At 34.8% G+C, this 17,267-nt stretch overlaps 1 pseudogene; it reads right to left on the minus strand.

Annotated features, from left to right (window-relative positions):
• Positions 1-5,757: 5,757 nt before the first annotated feature.
• LOC136830529 (KRAB-A domain-containing protein 2-like) lies at positions 5,758-12,514 on the minus strand (annotated as a pseudogene).
• Positions 12,515-17,267: the final 4,753 nt, after the last annotated feature.

Raw genomic sequence — 17,267 nt, forward strand, 5'->3', positions numbered from 1 at the left:
TGTGTGTGGGTGTATGTGTGTAAATTATCAAGTTCATGCTGCCATATAAATGGAAAGGTGGCTCTAACTAGGATTTCTGATAACTACACCTGACTGAGTGTGGCTGCGCTCTGGTGAACAGAGAAAGTTAAAAGTGAAAATACTCAAAATTACCAATAAATAAAAACTGTTGGAGGTAAACTTAAGGTGTCCACTAAATAGTACAATTCACTAATTAATTCAGAAGATAAAATATGTACATGGAGGTATCAATAGAGCTCTGTGGCACTGTCAAGAATTACATTACAGAAAAGAATCACAAAGTACTCAAGCAATGTGCCACAACTGCAAATCTTTATACACTAGGCCTTCCGTAGGCTAATAAGCAATAGGTATCAGGGAGGATCAAAAGCATCCACAGTAAGGGGTATGGTGAGCGAGAACATTGCACCGTTGATAGTCCAGATATCTTAACCGGATATGGCACCTGGATATTCAGGAAGGCTGCACCATTGACCTTCAGTTGATACCACACAACAGGGACTGGAAATCACAGATCTGCAAGAGCAGGAAAGTTGAACACATATGCATGGACTCGAGTACAATGACAATGAATTCATGTAGGCAAAATATCAAGACTGTCTTACGTAATAATTACAAATAAACACAAGTACACGAATGAAATTAAAATGTGTCACTAATGATCACAATTCAACCACAATGAAAATTACAGGAATCTCTGAGAGAGAGGAACAGGGATATGGTTACAGGAATTAGGAGAACAGGTATATTAGCATAGGTAGGGTATAGTTAAGGGGCCAACAAACATCTTCCAATCACATTTCACTTAGGTTCGTGGACAAGACATGAGGTTCGTAGAGCCAAGTTTCCACAGTAGGGCATCAGTTGAAGCCTTGTCAATCAAGGTTCCCCACCAGAGGAGAATTCAAAGAAATGCAGGGGTACTGTTAGGCTAGTAGGGCATCAGCATGAAGAGGTGAGTAGCTGGGTACGGCAATCTTCAGCTTAACAGCGTAGAACTACTTCAAGTAGGACTCAAGCGTAGTCTCTCAGCGACTTCTGGACAGGGGGACCTGGTAAGGTAATTCAGCAGGGTGACGCCTGTGGGAGGCTGCTAGCAGAAGGAGTCCAGTGGCATGAAGTCAGAAGAGTAGTCTAGCGGAGTAGTGTGAGGTTGACGAGCAGATGTGAATGCATGTGTGTGGAGTGCCAGGAGGGTGGCGTCGTAGAGTGGTGTTGTAGAGGTAACTAGTTGGGGTATGCTAGCAGTGAGACTTCTGAAGAGGAACTAGCCTAGAATGGTTTGTCGGAGCTAGTATATATACCACAGCTGCCGCCGGCGACAGTTGTATTTTGACACTTCTGATAGCCTCTTCTTAATGGGTCTTCCATTGTCCTCCTCGTAGGGCATGTCATTAATCCAGCCAGGTGCCTAGAAAGGTCAGTACATGGCGGCCAGATAAAAGTTCGAGAGAAGAGGTGTCAATAGGGTGACAGATGAGAGAGTCTAGGGATTTGTAGGCAGGGATGCAGGTGTTAGTAGGCGGAGCTGCAGGCACAGGTCAGGTCAAGAAAGGTGACCCTTGATGGCAGTGCAGGTAGTTGGGAAGGAGGGGAACCTCAGAAAAATGAGAAGGGGCACGGGTGACTGGGGAATAGAGAACAATGTTAACAATAGAAGGAGCTCTCAAAGGGGTCATGCTACTTGCAAACGGCTGCTAAAAGTCATCTTAGGGATGCTTACAAGAATCGAGTCCGATCAGTGATGACTCGCGGTAGGTTCCTGCACTTAGTTTCTCATTAGACACCTGTCCTGGCTTAACTTGGCCTAGGAAAACATGGGAACGTTTGGTGTGAAAACATCAAAACAACTAGTACTTCTTTTGAAGACTTATTCTTGTATACCTTGTATGATGTGTATGATGAATCATAATTGGCGAAAAAGTTAAAGGAATATGTTATGGCTTTCTTAAAAAAATTTGAACAAACTTTTAAAGAAAATACTTATAAACATCATCAAACTTCATCAAATTAGGTTCTTCGTACATTCTACTCTTTGGCATAAGTGGTATGTTATCATCATAGTATCCCATATGAAGCGTACCCCTCAATATCTTGTTAATTGTAAGTGATATTCTTGATATGTTCTGAGAAACTCCGCCTAAGTAATTACATTTTGAACTATTATTGTATGGACAAAAGAGTAATAAAGAGAGCAGCAGTGACTGTGGCAACAAAGAAGGCATAGAATAAAACACTCCTTGCATTTTGGTGAACCTTGTATGTACCTCTCCTGCTGAAGAGTAAAATTGTTAATTGTCAATAATAATACTTAGGTATTTGATATTTGTACCACATTCAAATTACACCATTGAAGTGAATATCTGGAAAATTATCAACGAATTTAGGAGTGAAATGTGTGTTAGATTGGGCACAAAAACTGCATCATCTGCTAACAAGACCTTACCTGCATTTCCTATAATAGCAATATCATTAATGAATCTGTTAAATAATAAAGGTCCCAATACAGATCGCTGTGGAACACCTTTGTTTATCGATTTCACCTCAGCATTACGCTTGTTGAAATGCACATACTGTTTTTTATTTCTCAAATATGAAGATAAACTCTAAATTCACTTAACAACTACTTATAAACGAGTATTTCCTTATCAACAGTATCAAATGCTTTCGTTAGATCATGTTTAAAATGGAAATCATGAAAGAACTTTAATGGAATGTTTTAAAAGTATCTCTGACAACAATAAAAACAGGTTGCATTGTGTTCTTACCCTTCCTAAGTCCGCATTGCAGATCTGAGAGTACACAATTCTTATTAATAGATTTTATCATTCTCCTGTAGGTGAATATTTTAAATGCTTTATTTATTGGGGTTAAAGTTGGTATTGGTCTGTAATTGACCAGTTTTGGCATATCACCACATTTATAAATGGCCATAACGCTAACAACTTTCAGTGAATCTGGATAAATACCATTGGATACGCTACATTATACAGGTATACTGTGACTGGCATAACAGCATCCAAGACCTCCGCGTTCATGTTTGCTTTCACATGATGTAAGCTGTTACCTTTGTTGGGCATTAATCCCAGTATTTACACCACCTCCTCCTCATCAGTCGGGGCAGAGAAACAAGCTAACTACACTAGGAAGATTTTCTAATAGGACTGACACAGTACTGGTAAAATAATATTTACTCAATAAACAAGTTTGCCAAGTTCTGTCTTCGTCAACGACGCCCCCATCAGTAATAATCTGCGTAGTTTAAAGATTTCTCCGACCAGGGCACTAACGAATCCAGAAAAACTTGTTTGATGGGGAGGGGGGCGTACCAATTCTCATATTATACATACTTTACACACACACACACACACACACACACACACACACACACACATATATATATATATATATATATATATATATATATATATATATATATATATATATATATATATATATATATATATATATATATATATATATATATATATATATATACACACAAAACAGTATATGTATATTAATTCTATAATAGATTTTTAATTTTGTCGTCACTTTCATATTTCTCATTTAAATTATTATTATCTAAAACTTCAATATTATTATTTTGTCATTATTTTTCATGGGGGGGGGCACGTGCCCAGGCGCCCCCATCCGGGATCCGCTAGTGGACCAAGGAGATGATTATTGTTTGACCAGGTTTCCCTCAGGTCTTTTTTTATTTTTATTGAACATGTCATAACAACATTATGCAAAAACCATGTAAGCGCATTTTTATACATATCAAACTGCTTTTTACCGATTAAACCTCTTATTAGAAGACCATAGAAAAAATACTTTTCTTAATACATTCTTCGGCTGTGGCGTTCCCGCCTATCGTTGATTAGATTACTTTTGATTCGCTTTTTCTTAACAGGAAAAGTAATATTATACAGTGAAAATTTTCGAAATAAACATGTCATAGGCGTTATTCACATTTCTGATTTTATACATCACAGAACAACTGTTAATTATGTGACTAACAAAAATTGCAGCTATATCCGTGTTGATGAGTTTAGTTTCAATGGTCTTCGAAATACGCATACGGCTATTTCTAAAGATAATATGGATAGGAAGATGGTCGGTTAGAGGAAAAAGTATTACACTTGAACCATGATTCCTACCCTCCTTGAAATTATCCCGAATATGATCAATTAGAGAATATGATGTAATGAAGTTACGCCAGTAAATTTAGGTGGAATTGTAACAACAGGAGAAAAATCCGCATCCAAAAGAGCTTAAAATAAACATATCAATGAACCTTAATTTAAGAAGTTTAAACATATTAATATTAATCTCCTGCACTCATAACCTTCGTATTCCGTTGAAAACTCTTAACAACCTCAGTGAAGAACTTTTCAATAAAAAGAAATTGGTCAGCACTTGGGAAACGATAAACAGAAAATAAGATATCTAACATTTTTCCTATCAAAACAATATTAACACTTCCAATATTTGATTGACAAAGTTTAATGTTTCATCAACCTCTACATTCAATTATTTAGCATAAATAAATTTTATTCCACTACAAAATTTTCTCTATGTGCTTTAACATGCTTAAAACCACTAATGTCAAAAGCATGATCTGTACTTCCGGTTAGCCACGTTTCAATTAATACAATAAATGAATACTGAATAGCTATGTGACACAAAAATGTTACAAATACACTGAAATTCTTTCTACAGCTTCTAATATTTAATGTCATCAAGGTATGAAGCTCCCGTTTCATATCCAGCATTGTCGCTTTAAGTTTAACGGAACTTCTACACATTTAGACTGAGTCAAAGTATCAAATGCTATGCAATCCATAATCCGCTTCGACAAAAATAAGAGAGCAACTATTGGTCTTTAGATCCCATTAGCCATCTCGCTAACTTCAAACCTTTTTGAAGCCATCAATGTTCGAGGCTTTAAGAAAATATTACCAGCACTTGTGTATACAGCTCTAAATTTTGTATGATATTTTACTTTCAATAGCCGCAGTCCATCAGCATTGTGTTTCTGTGTTGCGTCCAAAACTCAAACAATTTTATACTTCAGGTTTTGCTTGAGTTTTTTTCCAAACGAGGTAACACTTACAATGTTTTCACTCTCAATCACTTTGCTTGCTCAAAGTGGGTATTATAGGCATCCTTCATCGCCGCAAGTGATTTTTCTAAGATCTTTACCACCGAACCAGAATATAGTGTTACTTTCAAATTCGCCTTTTGCTCAGTTATAATATATATATATATATATATATATATATATATATATATATATATATATATATATATATATATGTGTGTGTGTGTGTGTGTGTGTGTGTGTGTGTGTGTGTGTGTGTGTGTGTGTGTGTTACGCATAATGTGGATAATTGCCTAGTGTGAACATTAGTCAGAAAATTGCCTAATGTGTACATTAAGCAAGCAGTTTGCATAAAGTTTACAATTTGTTAACATTAGGCCAAATATGCCTGTTGTTCAAATTATGCAGCCCAATTTTGCCCGATGTGAATACGACTTCCTAATCTAAACATATATTTTGGTTTTGTGTAGAAATGGAAATTAATCCAACAAACAACTCACGGGAGGTTACAAGAGAATGCAACATGGTTAGTGTAGAGACAGTTTAAAGAATTCCAATTTATTTGAATAAATACAAACATAATTAATGCAATATCAGTAAAAGAGAAATAAGTCAATAGATCTCAGGGTTCAGTTGAGTTCAATCAGAAATTTTTGCATGATCTGCCCGGGTGACAGTGTGAGTTGCATTTAAATTTTTTTCTTAGGCAGCTGCAACGTCCTGACGGACATTGAGTAGTACATTGACATTTTATATATCCTTGTGCACCAGTGGCTCTTGCTGTTGCTGTTCTAATCGATAGGCAGATATCAGGAACCTCTTCAGACTTTATCAGGGGCTGTTTGATTACTTAGATCAGCTGCTGTAAATTTTGGTCCAAGAATTCCCTCCCGACAACCTACAGTGTATAGTCCATCTTGTTCCTTGAGGGCGACCCCTAACAGATTTCTAGGATCTGTTGGACCACGATCGACATCCGGGACCCTCAGCATAGCTCACTGACCAATAGATAATGGCTTAACCAGGTGTTTGCCGCGTCTTGTCATCCGTGTTGCTGTCTTAGATTGTCCTAGATTAGCTGAAACACGGATATTTTGGAAATTTGTAGCTACTGTTTCTGCCCCTGTCTCTACTTCTGCCTCTGCCCCTGTCTCTTTTTCTGCATCTGCCCCTGTCTCTGCTTCTGCCTCTGCCCCTGTCTCTGCTTCTGCCTCTGCCCCTGTCTCTGCCTCTGCTTCTGCCCCTGTCTCTGCTTCTGCCCCTGTCTCTGCTTCTGCCCCTGTCTCTGCTTCTGCCTCTGCCTCTGACCCTGTCTCTGCTTCTGCCTCTGCCCCTGTCTCTGATTCCAGAAATGACTCAAGATCTTCTCGGTAAATATTACAAAGCGCTGTACTTGGCAGGATAGATGATCCTAACCCAACCTGCGGATCTTGTCCAAATGTAACTTTGAATGGGCTGTGGCCAGTTGTTTCATGATGGCTGATATTAACTTGCCACTGAACAAACTTGAGACCTACTGACCACCTTCTGCTGTTGTTTTCCCTCATCCAAATGGTCAGTTTGTCCTGGATCACTCCATTTAGACGTTCAACAGCACCTTGGCTTTGAGGATGATGTGGACGTCCAGTCACCAGCTTCAGCTCTGGCCATAGCCCTGAAAACTCAGCGATGATGGCATTGAAAAACTCCCGTCCTTTGTCGGACTGTAAAATAGCAGGTGCTCCAAATGTCAGAAATATATCTAAAAGATTCGCTGCGACCTCTTCTGCTCTTTTTGATGTAAGTGGACGCAACACACAAAATTTGCTGAAATGATTTACATATGTCATGATGTACTTGAAGTCTCCATCAGGTAATGTTTGAAAATTTATAAGATCTATCTGGCATCTTGAATGGATATCATGACTACGTACCAGTTTTACTACCAAACCCGCAGCTTAAGTTCAAAGGCAGCTTGATCCATAGTGCATAAACTGAAACAGAAAAGATAAAGAAATATAGAGAAAAGTCTTTATATAATTTATACTTGGATACAGCCCAGTAATATCACCGAATGTGAAAGTCAGGCAGTAAGTTCAGTCACCACAAGTCCAGCTGTGTGCCACCACTCACTCACCGGCACGAGATCCAGGTTAGTTCTGCCTTGCTCATCGTTTACCCTGTCCACAGCAACTCAGTGACAGACCCAAAGTTTCGAACAACATTCGAACAACACTCCAGTTACAGTGGTTCGTCATTCAATTCACATTAGACAAAATACCCTCGCCTAATCTAAAAATCATGCATAAAGTGGATATTAAGCAAGTAATTTGCCTATTGTCAACATAGTGCAAACAAATTGCCTAATATGGAGATTAGGCAATCTTTCTGCCTAATGTTCACATTAGGCAATTATCCACATTATGCAAATAAATATATATATATATATATATATATATATATATATATATATATATATATATATATATATATATATATATATATATATATATATATATATATATATATATATAATATTATGACTATCGGGATCGAACCCATATCTCTCAGGTGGAAAGCAAGGGCGTTATCCACTAGGCCATACAAGTCTAAAATAAGTTGGAACCTGAGAGCAACTGCACCCTGAGACCTGGGTATGATCCCGACGTGAGTCAGAAATTTATTTCTATTCCACACGTGATTGTGTGTTGATGATTTCTATATATATATATATATATATATATATATATATATATATATATATATATATATATATATATATATATATATATATATATATATATGTATATATATATATATATATATATATATATATATATATATATATATATATATATATATATATATATATGTGTGTGTGTGTATATATATATATATATATATATATATATATATATATATATATATATATATATATATATATATATATATATATATATATATATATATGTGTATGTGTGTATATACATATATTGTGATATTAAAATATTAATAATATAAAATATTTATTTCATAATTACTTTATTTTTGTAAGTTCTAAATCATTATTATATCGGGAAAAATCTATAAATATAACGAAATTTATGATAAAGTGATATCATAATCTTTGATAAAGTAATTTTTCAGTGAGATGAACATCGATATATCTACCCAAATTATCTCCTTATATTTTTTTTCGAAGGATTCAGTGGGATTAGCAACAAATCTCAGGAAATAAACTAATTTCATCATATGTTCCACTTAAATGAATTCCGAAGCCAATGAAGGAATTCATAGTCGGAATCAAATATCAATTCCTTTGATCGTCACATCAATGAAATGTCTCATCGATACACACTCCATTTCGAAGTTCCAGGGATGACAAGAGGACATCACATATCATATGACTCCACTTAAATGATAGGCTGACATATTTCAAATCAATTCGATGTAGATTTTATGGCACATACTGCACTCCATATATATTTATACAAGAGGACATATATATTATATATATATATATATAATATATATATAAATATATATATAAATATAGCACTCATATATATATATATATATATATATATATATATATATATATATATATATATATATATATATATATATATATATATATATATTTATATATATGTAAAGGACAAAAAGTCGAAAGGCCTAGCACCTCTCCGCTGTTTCTCTATCCTTCGTGGCACTGCCTTTATCTATATATTCATCATGTTCCATATTTTCGTGATTCAGATATACGCACACACGCACGCACACACACACACACACACACACACACACACACACATATATATATATATATATATATATATATATATATATATATATATATATATATATATATATATATATATATATATATATATATATATATATATATATTCTATGTAAAACAAAACTCTTGTTATCCGTAAACATTTATCTCGTTAAAGAAATGTTTACTAAAAATACAAGTTTTTTTTTTAGTTAGATAACTATATTTACAAATACCCATTACTTGCTCGTTACTTTTGTATATCTAGAATTTACGAATGAGAACAGTTTAAAAACTCAGAGTATTTCCTTATTACAGTTGCATTTTCCTTTTTTATAAATGGTGTACAATCTCTTGTAACAGAAAAGAACAACTTTAATATTTTCGGGGCATTTTAGTTGATTTAAAATGCCTATTTGGTATAACGTCCATTTTATGACGATTTTCATTTGCATTCTTTTTTGTCTCCTTCTTACTAAGCCATCCTCTCATATTTATATAAAGGTGAAAGTACTATTGTATTTGAAGGTGATACAGATCCGGCATTCTTTACTTGGCTCTCCTTCTCACAACAGAATAGCGTTTATAACACTAAATGTTATAATGAAATGAATCTCCAGAAGAAGATTGATTTTGTTTATGGTTTTAATTAAGAAAATATATTAAACTCAGCCTCTGATGGTTCCCATTACGAACGCCAGCTGGGCGGAATAAAAAGTTTTCCAAATGGGAAATATATTTTTGTTTATTCCACCACTGTAACTGGCTTTAAAATTTACTTAATTCATTTTCAAAAAAGGGCATAAATATATATATATATATATATATATATATATATATATATATATATATATATATATATATATATATATATATATATATATATATATATATATATATATATATATATATATATATATATATATATATATATATATATATATATATATATGTATATATATATATATATATATATATATATATATATATATATATATATATATATATATATATATATATATATATATATATATATATATATATATATATATATATATATATATATATATATATATATATATATATATATATATATATATATATATATATATATATATAAATTATATATATATATATATATATATATATATATATATATATATATATATATATATATATATATATATCAAGGTAAGTAACAAATACTTTTATTCTTTTATTACACCAGCCTAAATCCCAAGTTGGTGGGGTGGGAGGGGTGGCTGGGAACAACTGCGCCCTTACCTTGACAATGAATTTCATCCCAGTGGACATAGGCAATTATTTCTGTACTTGACATTTACCCGCCCGTTTTGAGCAGTAGCTATGGTGTGAAGAGCTCTGGCAACCATAGCTCCATAGGACTACTCTCTCTAAGAAATTTAAGTTAATCTTATTAGTCTCAGTATTATTCTCCAATGATATGCTTTTAAGGAGACGTAAGTCATAACAAATAATTAATTATTTTTAAGTGTAATTATATACTTGCAAGGATAATGTAAACAGATATGCACACCAAAATCAAGGAGATATGATATTTATGGGTGGGGCGCTCTGACTTCCTGATTGATTTACAAAAAGTTAATCCAGTTCAATTTGACAATTGTCCTCCGTGACAAACTTTTTGCGCTTTTAACGGTGTACTTGGCAACTTTATCTCTTCCAAATGAACACATAAATCAATTTCGTTTCTGACATGATAAATATGAGCTTTTGTATCGACACTCATCTTTGAAATTCCTGAGATTTTTGGATTGTTTTTCATTGAGGTATTTTATATTTCATAGATTTGACAGCTTTTGGTATTTTGTTATAATTTATTCCACAGTTCTGTGAAGAACTGAATTAATCGGCCAATATTCGTTTTCTATTTATTTAAGAGTTCTCTTCACTCCAGAACCTTTTCTTCGCATACTTTATGATTGTACGCCTTCTTCACTTGTTAAGACGCTATTTTTTTTCAGAGTCGTAGCTCCGTTGTTCTTAGGTAGAATAGTCCTACGATTATTCTCAATACAGTTTCCATAAAGATTATAATTTTTCGAGGAATACATTCGAAACAAGTCGCTGCATAACTACTAACAGCCTGTCTTCTTCACTCTTTCGTGAACGCACCTAACATACTGTTCGCAGATGACTTTTTCACAAAATCATATCACAATATTTCTTGCAAATAATAAAAAAGGAAGAAATCCCCCTCTGTCACTTATCTTTTGTTTTATACAACCACTGCCTGTTTCAAATTCCCCAAGTAATGAAGACGAACGTGCAACCTATTTCAAACAAGATTGTAATTAAATGCTTCCAAGCCGCCCATGTGCCGCAGAGACATTGAACTAGTCAGTGCCTAAATACCAAAAGCACACACACGCACACAAACATGCACACAAACATGCACAGTGGATATCGTCCAGGCTTCCTTTTCATTCGAGTGAGACTTGGGGGAGCAATGTCTCAGCAGGTAGACATGAGCTCCCTCGGTTCCCAAAAACCCTTCATCCCTACTTTTCAAAAACAATAAGGGCGTGTACTTGAGAAAATTTATCATGTCGTGAGCGAGGCTTGTATAGAATGCGAGTGGCCAACAATACAAATGAACTAACACAACCCCATTATTCCTTATATTGAAGTCAAAGGGGAATCATCTATTTTGTTAAAGAGAGGCGCCCCTTGTCATCTGGATGAATGCCCCCAGCGGAATTGCAACTTGTCTCCGTTAGGCATTATGGGAAATATATTCCCTCTGTTTTGCCTCAGGGAAACAATCCATTTGCATATTCATTCATCTCCTGGCTTCTGATCCCCCTCCTTCCCTTAAACACTGTCTTTCTCCATTCAATACTCTTGATCTTACACACATGCCCACAGCCGATCTCAAACACCGTAGGAAACAGGATAACAATGAATAATGTTAGGCATCAATTTCCATATATTTTGGGTTGTGTGCTCGTTTCTTTATGGCATACTGTATTTATCATAATAGAATCATATACTGTAAATATCGACGGACCTTTTATATTCGATGGGTATTCTATTCTCTGTTTCCTTGTCAATGGAACCATTTAGTTTAGAATACTACAAGCATTTTTGCTCTTGAGTACTCTGCTCTAACGCCAGCATATTTCATGATAATAGAAAATACAGTAAATACTGAAAGAAATTTAGCATTCTTTTTATACTCCATTCTAAAGCGTGCAATATTTACTTTGGTAGAACTATATGCTTTTTTTTCTGGGACATAAATGGTAATGATGGAAATAACTGAAAGTTAAACACAGTATTGGTTTACTGTATCATTACCGATAAAGTGATATCATAGTAAAAAAAAAGAAGAGTCGATAGTTATGTGTACCATGAATATTTTCTACACATATTTGATGCATTCAAATCCAATGTAAGTTATGTGTACTTCAACATTGCAACAGACAGACGCCAGAAGAGTTTCAGTAAGTCCATTTATGGGAATTGATTTGATTCACTTTAATAGGAGACTTGGCTCAACAGTGCTTGCATGTTATCTGTACTGAGCTTCCAAATATACTTATAGTCTTACCTAAACCTTCTTCAGGCATAATTTTATCTTCCATGTTTTACGAATCTGTGGCTCTAATCTCCGATCCTTAGCTGCCGGGTAATCATATTTGTATCCTTGGGCAAATGCAAGTAACTTTTCCCACAATTAGCCTTGCCTTTTGTCTTCATCAATGCGCTCTTGAATGCACCTATATATGTGTATATGTGTATATTATATATATATATATATATATATATATATATATATATATATATATATATATATATATATATATATATATATATATATATATATATATATATATATATATATATATATATATATATATATATATATATATATATATATATATATATATATGTATGTATGTATATATATATATATATATATATATATATATATATATATATATATATATATATATATATATATATATATATATATATAATATATATATATATATATATATATATATATATATATGCATACAAATTCCCAAAAGGTGCAGTAGCAGCCAAAAGCTGTGCGTATAATAAAATTATACATTTCAGAGACCAGAGTACAGGATTTTCAGAGTTGCAAATTATGAAATAAAAATGTCTAAAAATTTATAACGGGAAGAAGCAACCACAACTGAAATTGTCACATTTCCACTTTTATGATTCAACCCAAGCCATTTCTTTAAATATAGCAAATGACTCCGGTTTGCCGTACATTATTGTGGCAGAGATTCAGTCTGTTTTCCTATGTTTATGTGGAAAGTTGCTAATTTTCTGTACTTTTAAAGATTGTTGGGGTTGGTCAGGTTTTTCTACATATTACTTTTTGTTTGTCTGATAATCCTATTCATGTTGCCTGACTGAAATAAATATAGTTATTCTATTTGTATTTTAGGGTTTAATGGTTATCTGTTTTCCCCATCTTTTGTTTAGCCTAAAGAAAACTTTCATTCAATGTAACATATTACCCTTAGATTTCTTTACTTATTTGAAGCATTTCTTTTGTTTCCAGTTTTTAATTTAATGTGCGACGAAGGTAATTTACTTTAAACCGAGTGGTCATATTCAAAGGATAACATCAGCACAATTCCTAACTTGGAAAGCAACACCCCGTCCTACTTTTTGAAGCTTATGGAAAATAGACAAAAAAACATAATATTCTTTGTGATTTTGATTTCATGAATGCCTCCTTAAACGTTTTCCTCAAAACTTTAATTATATTGGAAAGGAATACTCATTTCCCCATTTCTTTGCAAAATAATCATGAAAAATTATAAACTTTATCAGCGGGGGATTTGGCATTCAAGATAGCTTTTATGTTTTTACCTGCGAAGGACTTTAATAAATCCCGAGCAGGGAAGTTACCTTTATGACCTAACTGAGGAGAGGACTTACTTACCATGAAAATTTACGTTATCTGACTGAAATTGTGGGGTCAGGTAAAACCATAAGAAGAAAGAGATGAGCTGAAGGCTTTAGTCAACAGGGAATGTTGCAGATAAAACACTTCGATTCACTTAAAATCACATATATTTACACTAACACAAAATCAGAAGAATGGGGAATAAATTAGACAAGTAAACAGCGTCCTGCCGAAGAACTAAATTACGATAACAAAAGGATGACTGAAGATGCCAGGGAAATCCACTTCAAGGGCACCGTAGAGTAGGTTTCCGTGGTTAGAATCACGGCACACAAGCACAATCGGAACAGGGGGATTCCACAGCAAACAACTCCGTCTGCAATTCAGAAGGCATGTGGTTACGTGACGAAAAATTAGCGCAATAAAAGGAAAATCGAGAGGTTTGCGGAAGACACCAATAAGTCTTGGTTTGAATCACTGGTAAACACTTACGAATTTAAGTTAATGCCCACAAAATGAAGGTCAGGCCTATGGGGAAAATTGCACTTAGAAATAGAAAAGTAAATCAGTAAAAGATAAAAAAATTTGTGACTGTTGAAAAACCTCAAATTCGAGCACGTTACCTTATGTCTGGGCGTGGGTCCTCGTCGTTTTTCTGGATGTGGGGGAAGGAATTTAAGGGACTTAGTACTGGAAGAATACTGGGCTAAGAAAGCAGCCACGTGTTTTGGGATATGGCCCTGATGGGGCTGAGGTCAAGGGAGAAAATGTTGCTGGATCTGGTTTCTTTCGGGTCGCTTGGCTCTTTTTATGACCTCTGCTGGATTAACTTCCCATGCTCTCAGCATTCCATTTTCTATGGAAACACACATTGCTTCTCGTACAATCCCGCGACCTTGCAATTGTCTGGTAAGGCAACGACCGCGTGGCAGTTGGTTACTGCGGGGCCTTCCAAAACTTTCTCTTCGGGTTAGTCTCCATCACCGGTTCATCTGGTGCCTGCGGCGGGGATTTTATCTTCAGACGGCTTCGCATGGAAGAGAGGTTTCGAGGTAGTCACAGGGTCGAGCGAACGGATTAACGGACCGTCCAGAGAACGATAATAAGAGATTTAAGAAGGGGCAATGTTTTCCATGACCTCCTTGTCAGTCAGCAGTGTGATTAAAAGCTACTGTACTCTTTTTGAAAAGAATAAAACAATTTAAGTTTATGGTAAATTCTCTTAAAGGAATTAAAGTTATGTTTTACTGTACATTCCTTTCCAAAGCTTGGAGGGCAAGTTGACTTGGGAAGGGTTTCCTTTCGCTGCACAGCTTATACATGTCTGTAATAGGATACCAGTATTAAAGTTAGAAATTAAAAATTCAACAAGATGCTTTCTAGAACACACTGTACCACATCTTCAAGCGAGAAGGGGTCGTCCAGTGACATATTATATAAAAGTGAGCTCTTATGACGAGAAAAAGAGAAACGTTTCCTTTAATGATTAGATTATTCTGTCATTCTCCCGGGACCATACATACGAGCCGTCTTGATCTTTTTACTTGTTGCAGGTGCCTGTGCGGATGGCTTCAGAACCACGGACATTAAATATTGTCCGACAATGAGAAGATGGAGATGGCTGGGAGATCTACGGAACAGTCACAATTTTTAAATATAATTTTTAAGTAAGGAGATACACAGTATAAATTTTCCCGTGGACAACATAACTCTAGTTAAAAATGGGCATTCCGCAGTCTCCGGAAAGCATAACATTGACAATGTTATGAGGTAAACAACGTTAATTCTAATTTCTACATTATTATTATTATCATTATTATTATTATTATTATTATTATTATTATTATTATTATTATTATTATTATTATTATTATTATTATTATTATTGCCAGTATTAGATTCTCCGAATTTTATAAATTACAACGATTTTCTTCATTTCTGCTCGAATAATATTGTCAGGATCATGTCCAGTTAATCATTCGTGACCTTCTTTGTCTTTTTATTTTTCTTTTAAATTAATGTAACTTTGAAGGCTTTTGTTTCGGTTACGAAAAGTTTATTTAACTTTTTTTTTATTACCTTGTTTCTTTGTATTGTTGGTACTCCGCCCATGAGTTGTTTGTTTTCTTTTTTGCATGTACAATTGTTTGTATGGTTGCTGGAGTGTTAAGCAGTTTGACGGGTCGTTGTTGGAGACCTGTTTGTTTACTTCTGCCATGGCGGGGCCTTTTGAAGACAGTGTGTCGTCGGCTCTTAAATCATCATAAAGGACAGCTCTTGCTCTCTCTCTACGCTGGAGGGGCAGTTAGTCAAGCAGTGTCTTCTGGTGGAATTTTAGTCTCTCAGGGATCCCACCTAAACTGTCTAGTTGGCCGTGGTCCAGGTCCTCTTACTCGTCCAGATCTGCGGTGGATTATTGAGTCTGCAGGGATCCTTCTGTGCATGTGTGTGTGTGTGTGTGTCTGACTCACCTCTGCTGTTTTCGAAGTAACGACTACGTGTGCCAGTCCTGGTGGCGCGTCTTGCCTTTCAACCTGTGCTACTGCTTCCTAGATGTACTACTGCTTCCTAGAGGTGCTACTGCTTCCTAGATGTGCTACTGCTTCCTAGATGTGCTACTGCCTCCTAAATGTGTTACTGCCTCCTAGATGTGCTACTGCCTTCAGCACTGTACTGCCTCCTATTTGTGCTACTGCCTCCAGCGCTGCGCTGTCTCCTTAGAGCCGTCATAATGCCCACTGACTCTTGTGTTGCTGGTTAGGATTGAATCTGTAAGTTGTTATTCTTTAGGACGTCGCTGACGCAGGTCAGCCCATCTTACCAGCAATTGCCTTGTGTTGACCTACGGCCTCGGGACAGTTGCACGACCAAGATCCTGTGTTCTGCTGCTTTCAAAAACAATTAACTTGCCAGTGTAAATATTCTTATTTGGATGTATATAATTTTTGTTAATTAGGTTTAAGGTTGTTAATTAGTTTTAGGTTTTCTTCTGTCTTTCTCTTCAACTATCCTGCCATCAAGTGTGAATGTTCTCTTCCCTTGTGTGATAGTTGTATTAGCAAGTATTTGTGCAGTGAATGTGTTATCTTCCTTTAACTAGACTTTTCAGTGATCCTGAGTTTTATAATAAACATTCAATATAGAGTTAATTGTATTTTTACTCCTTTCTGAGTAATTTTTATTCCATTGATTGTTCCACGGGTGGTCAAGCACATAAGGCTATGTCCTGTGAGGTTCTGATTGCTTACGAGTGGTAAGAACCTGCATAATTATTGTAACGAAACAACAACGTCGTTACAATATCTATATAATTACCTGAATGCTGCCACGAACACGACAATGCAAAAAAGAAAAAAAATAAAACATCCGAGTAATTAATATGCTCTTTTTCCTTGAGTGTTGATAGTGATCTAAAATGCATTTTGTATTCAACAGCATTGACT

The sequence above is a fragment of the Macrobrachium rosenbergii genome, chromosome 47, assembly GCF_040412425.1.
Source record: "Macrobrachium rosenbergii isolate ZJJX-2024 chromosome 47, ASM4041242v1, whole genome shotgun sequence".
NCBI classification, from domain to species: Eukaryota; Metazoa; Arthropoda; class Malacostraca; order Decapoda; family Palaemonidae; genus Macrobrachium; species Macrobrachium rosenbergii.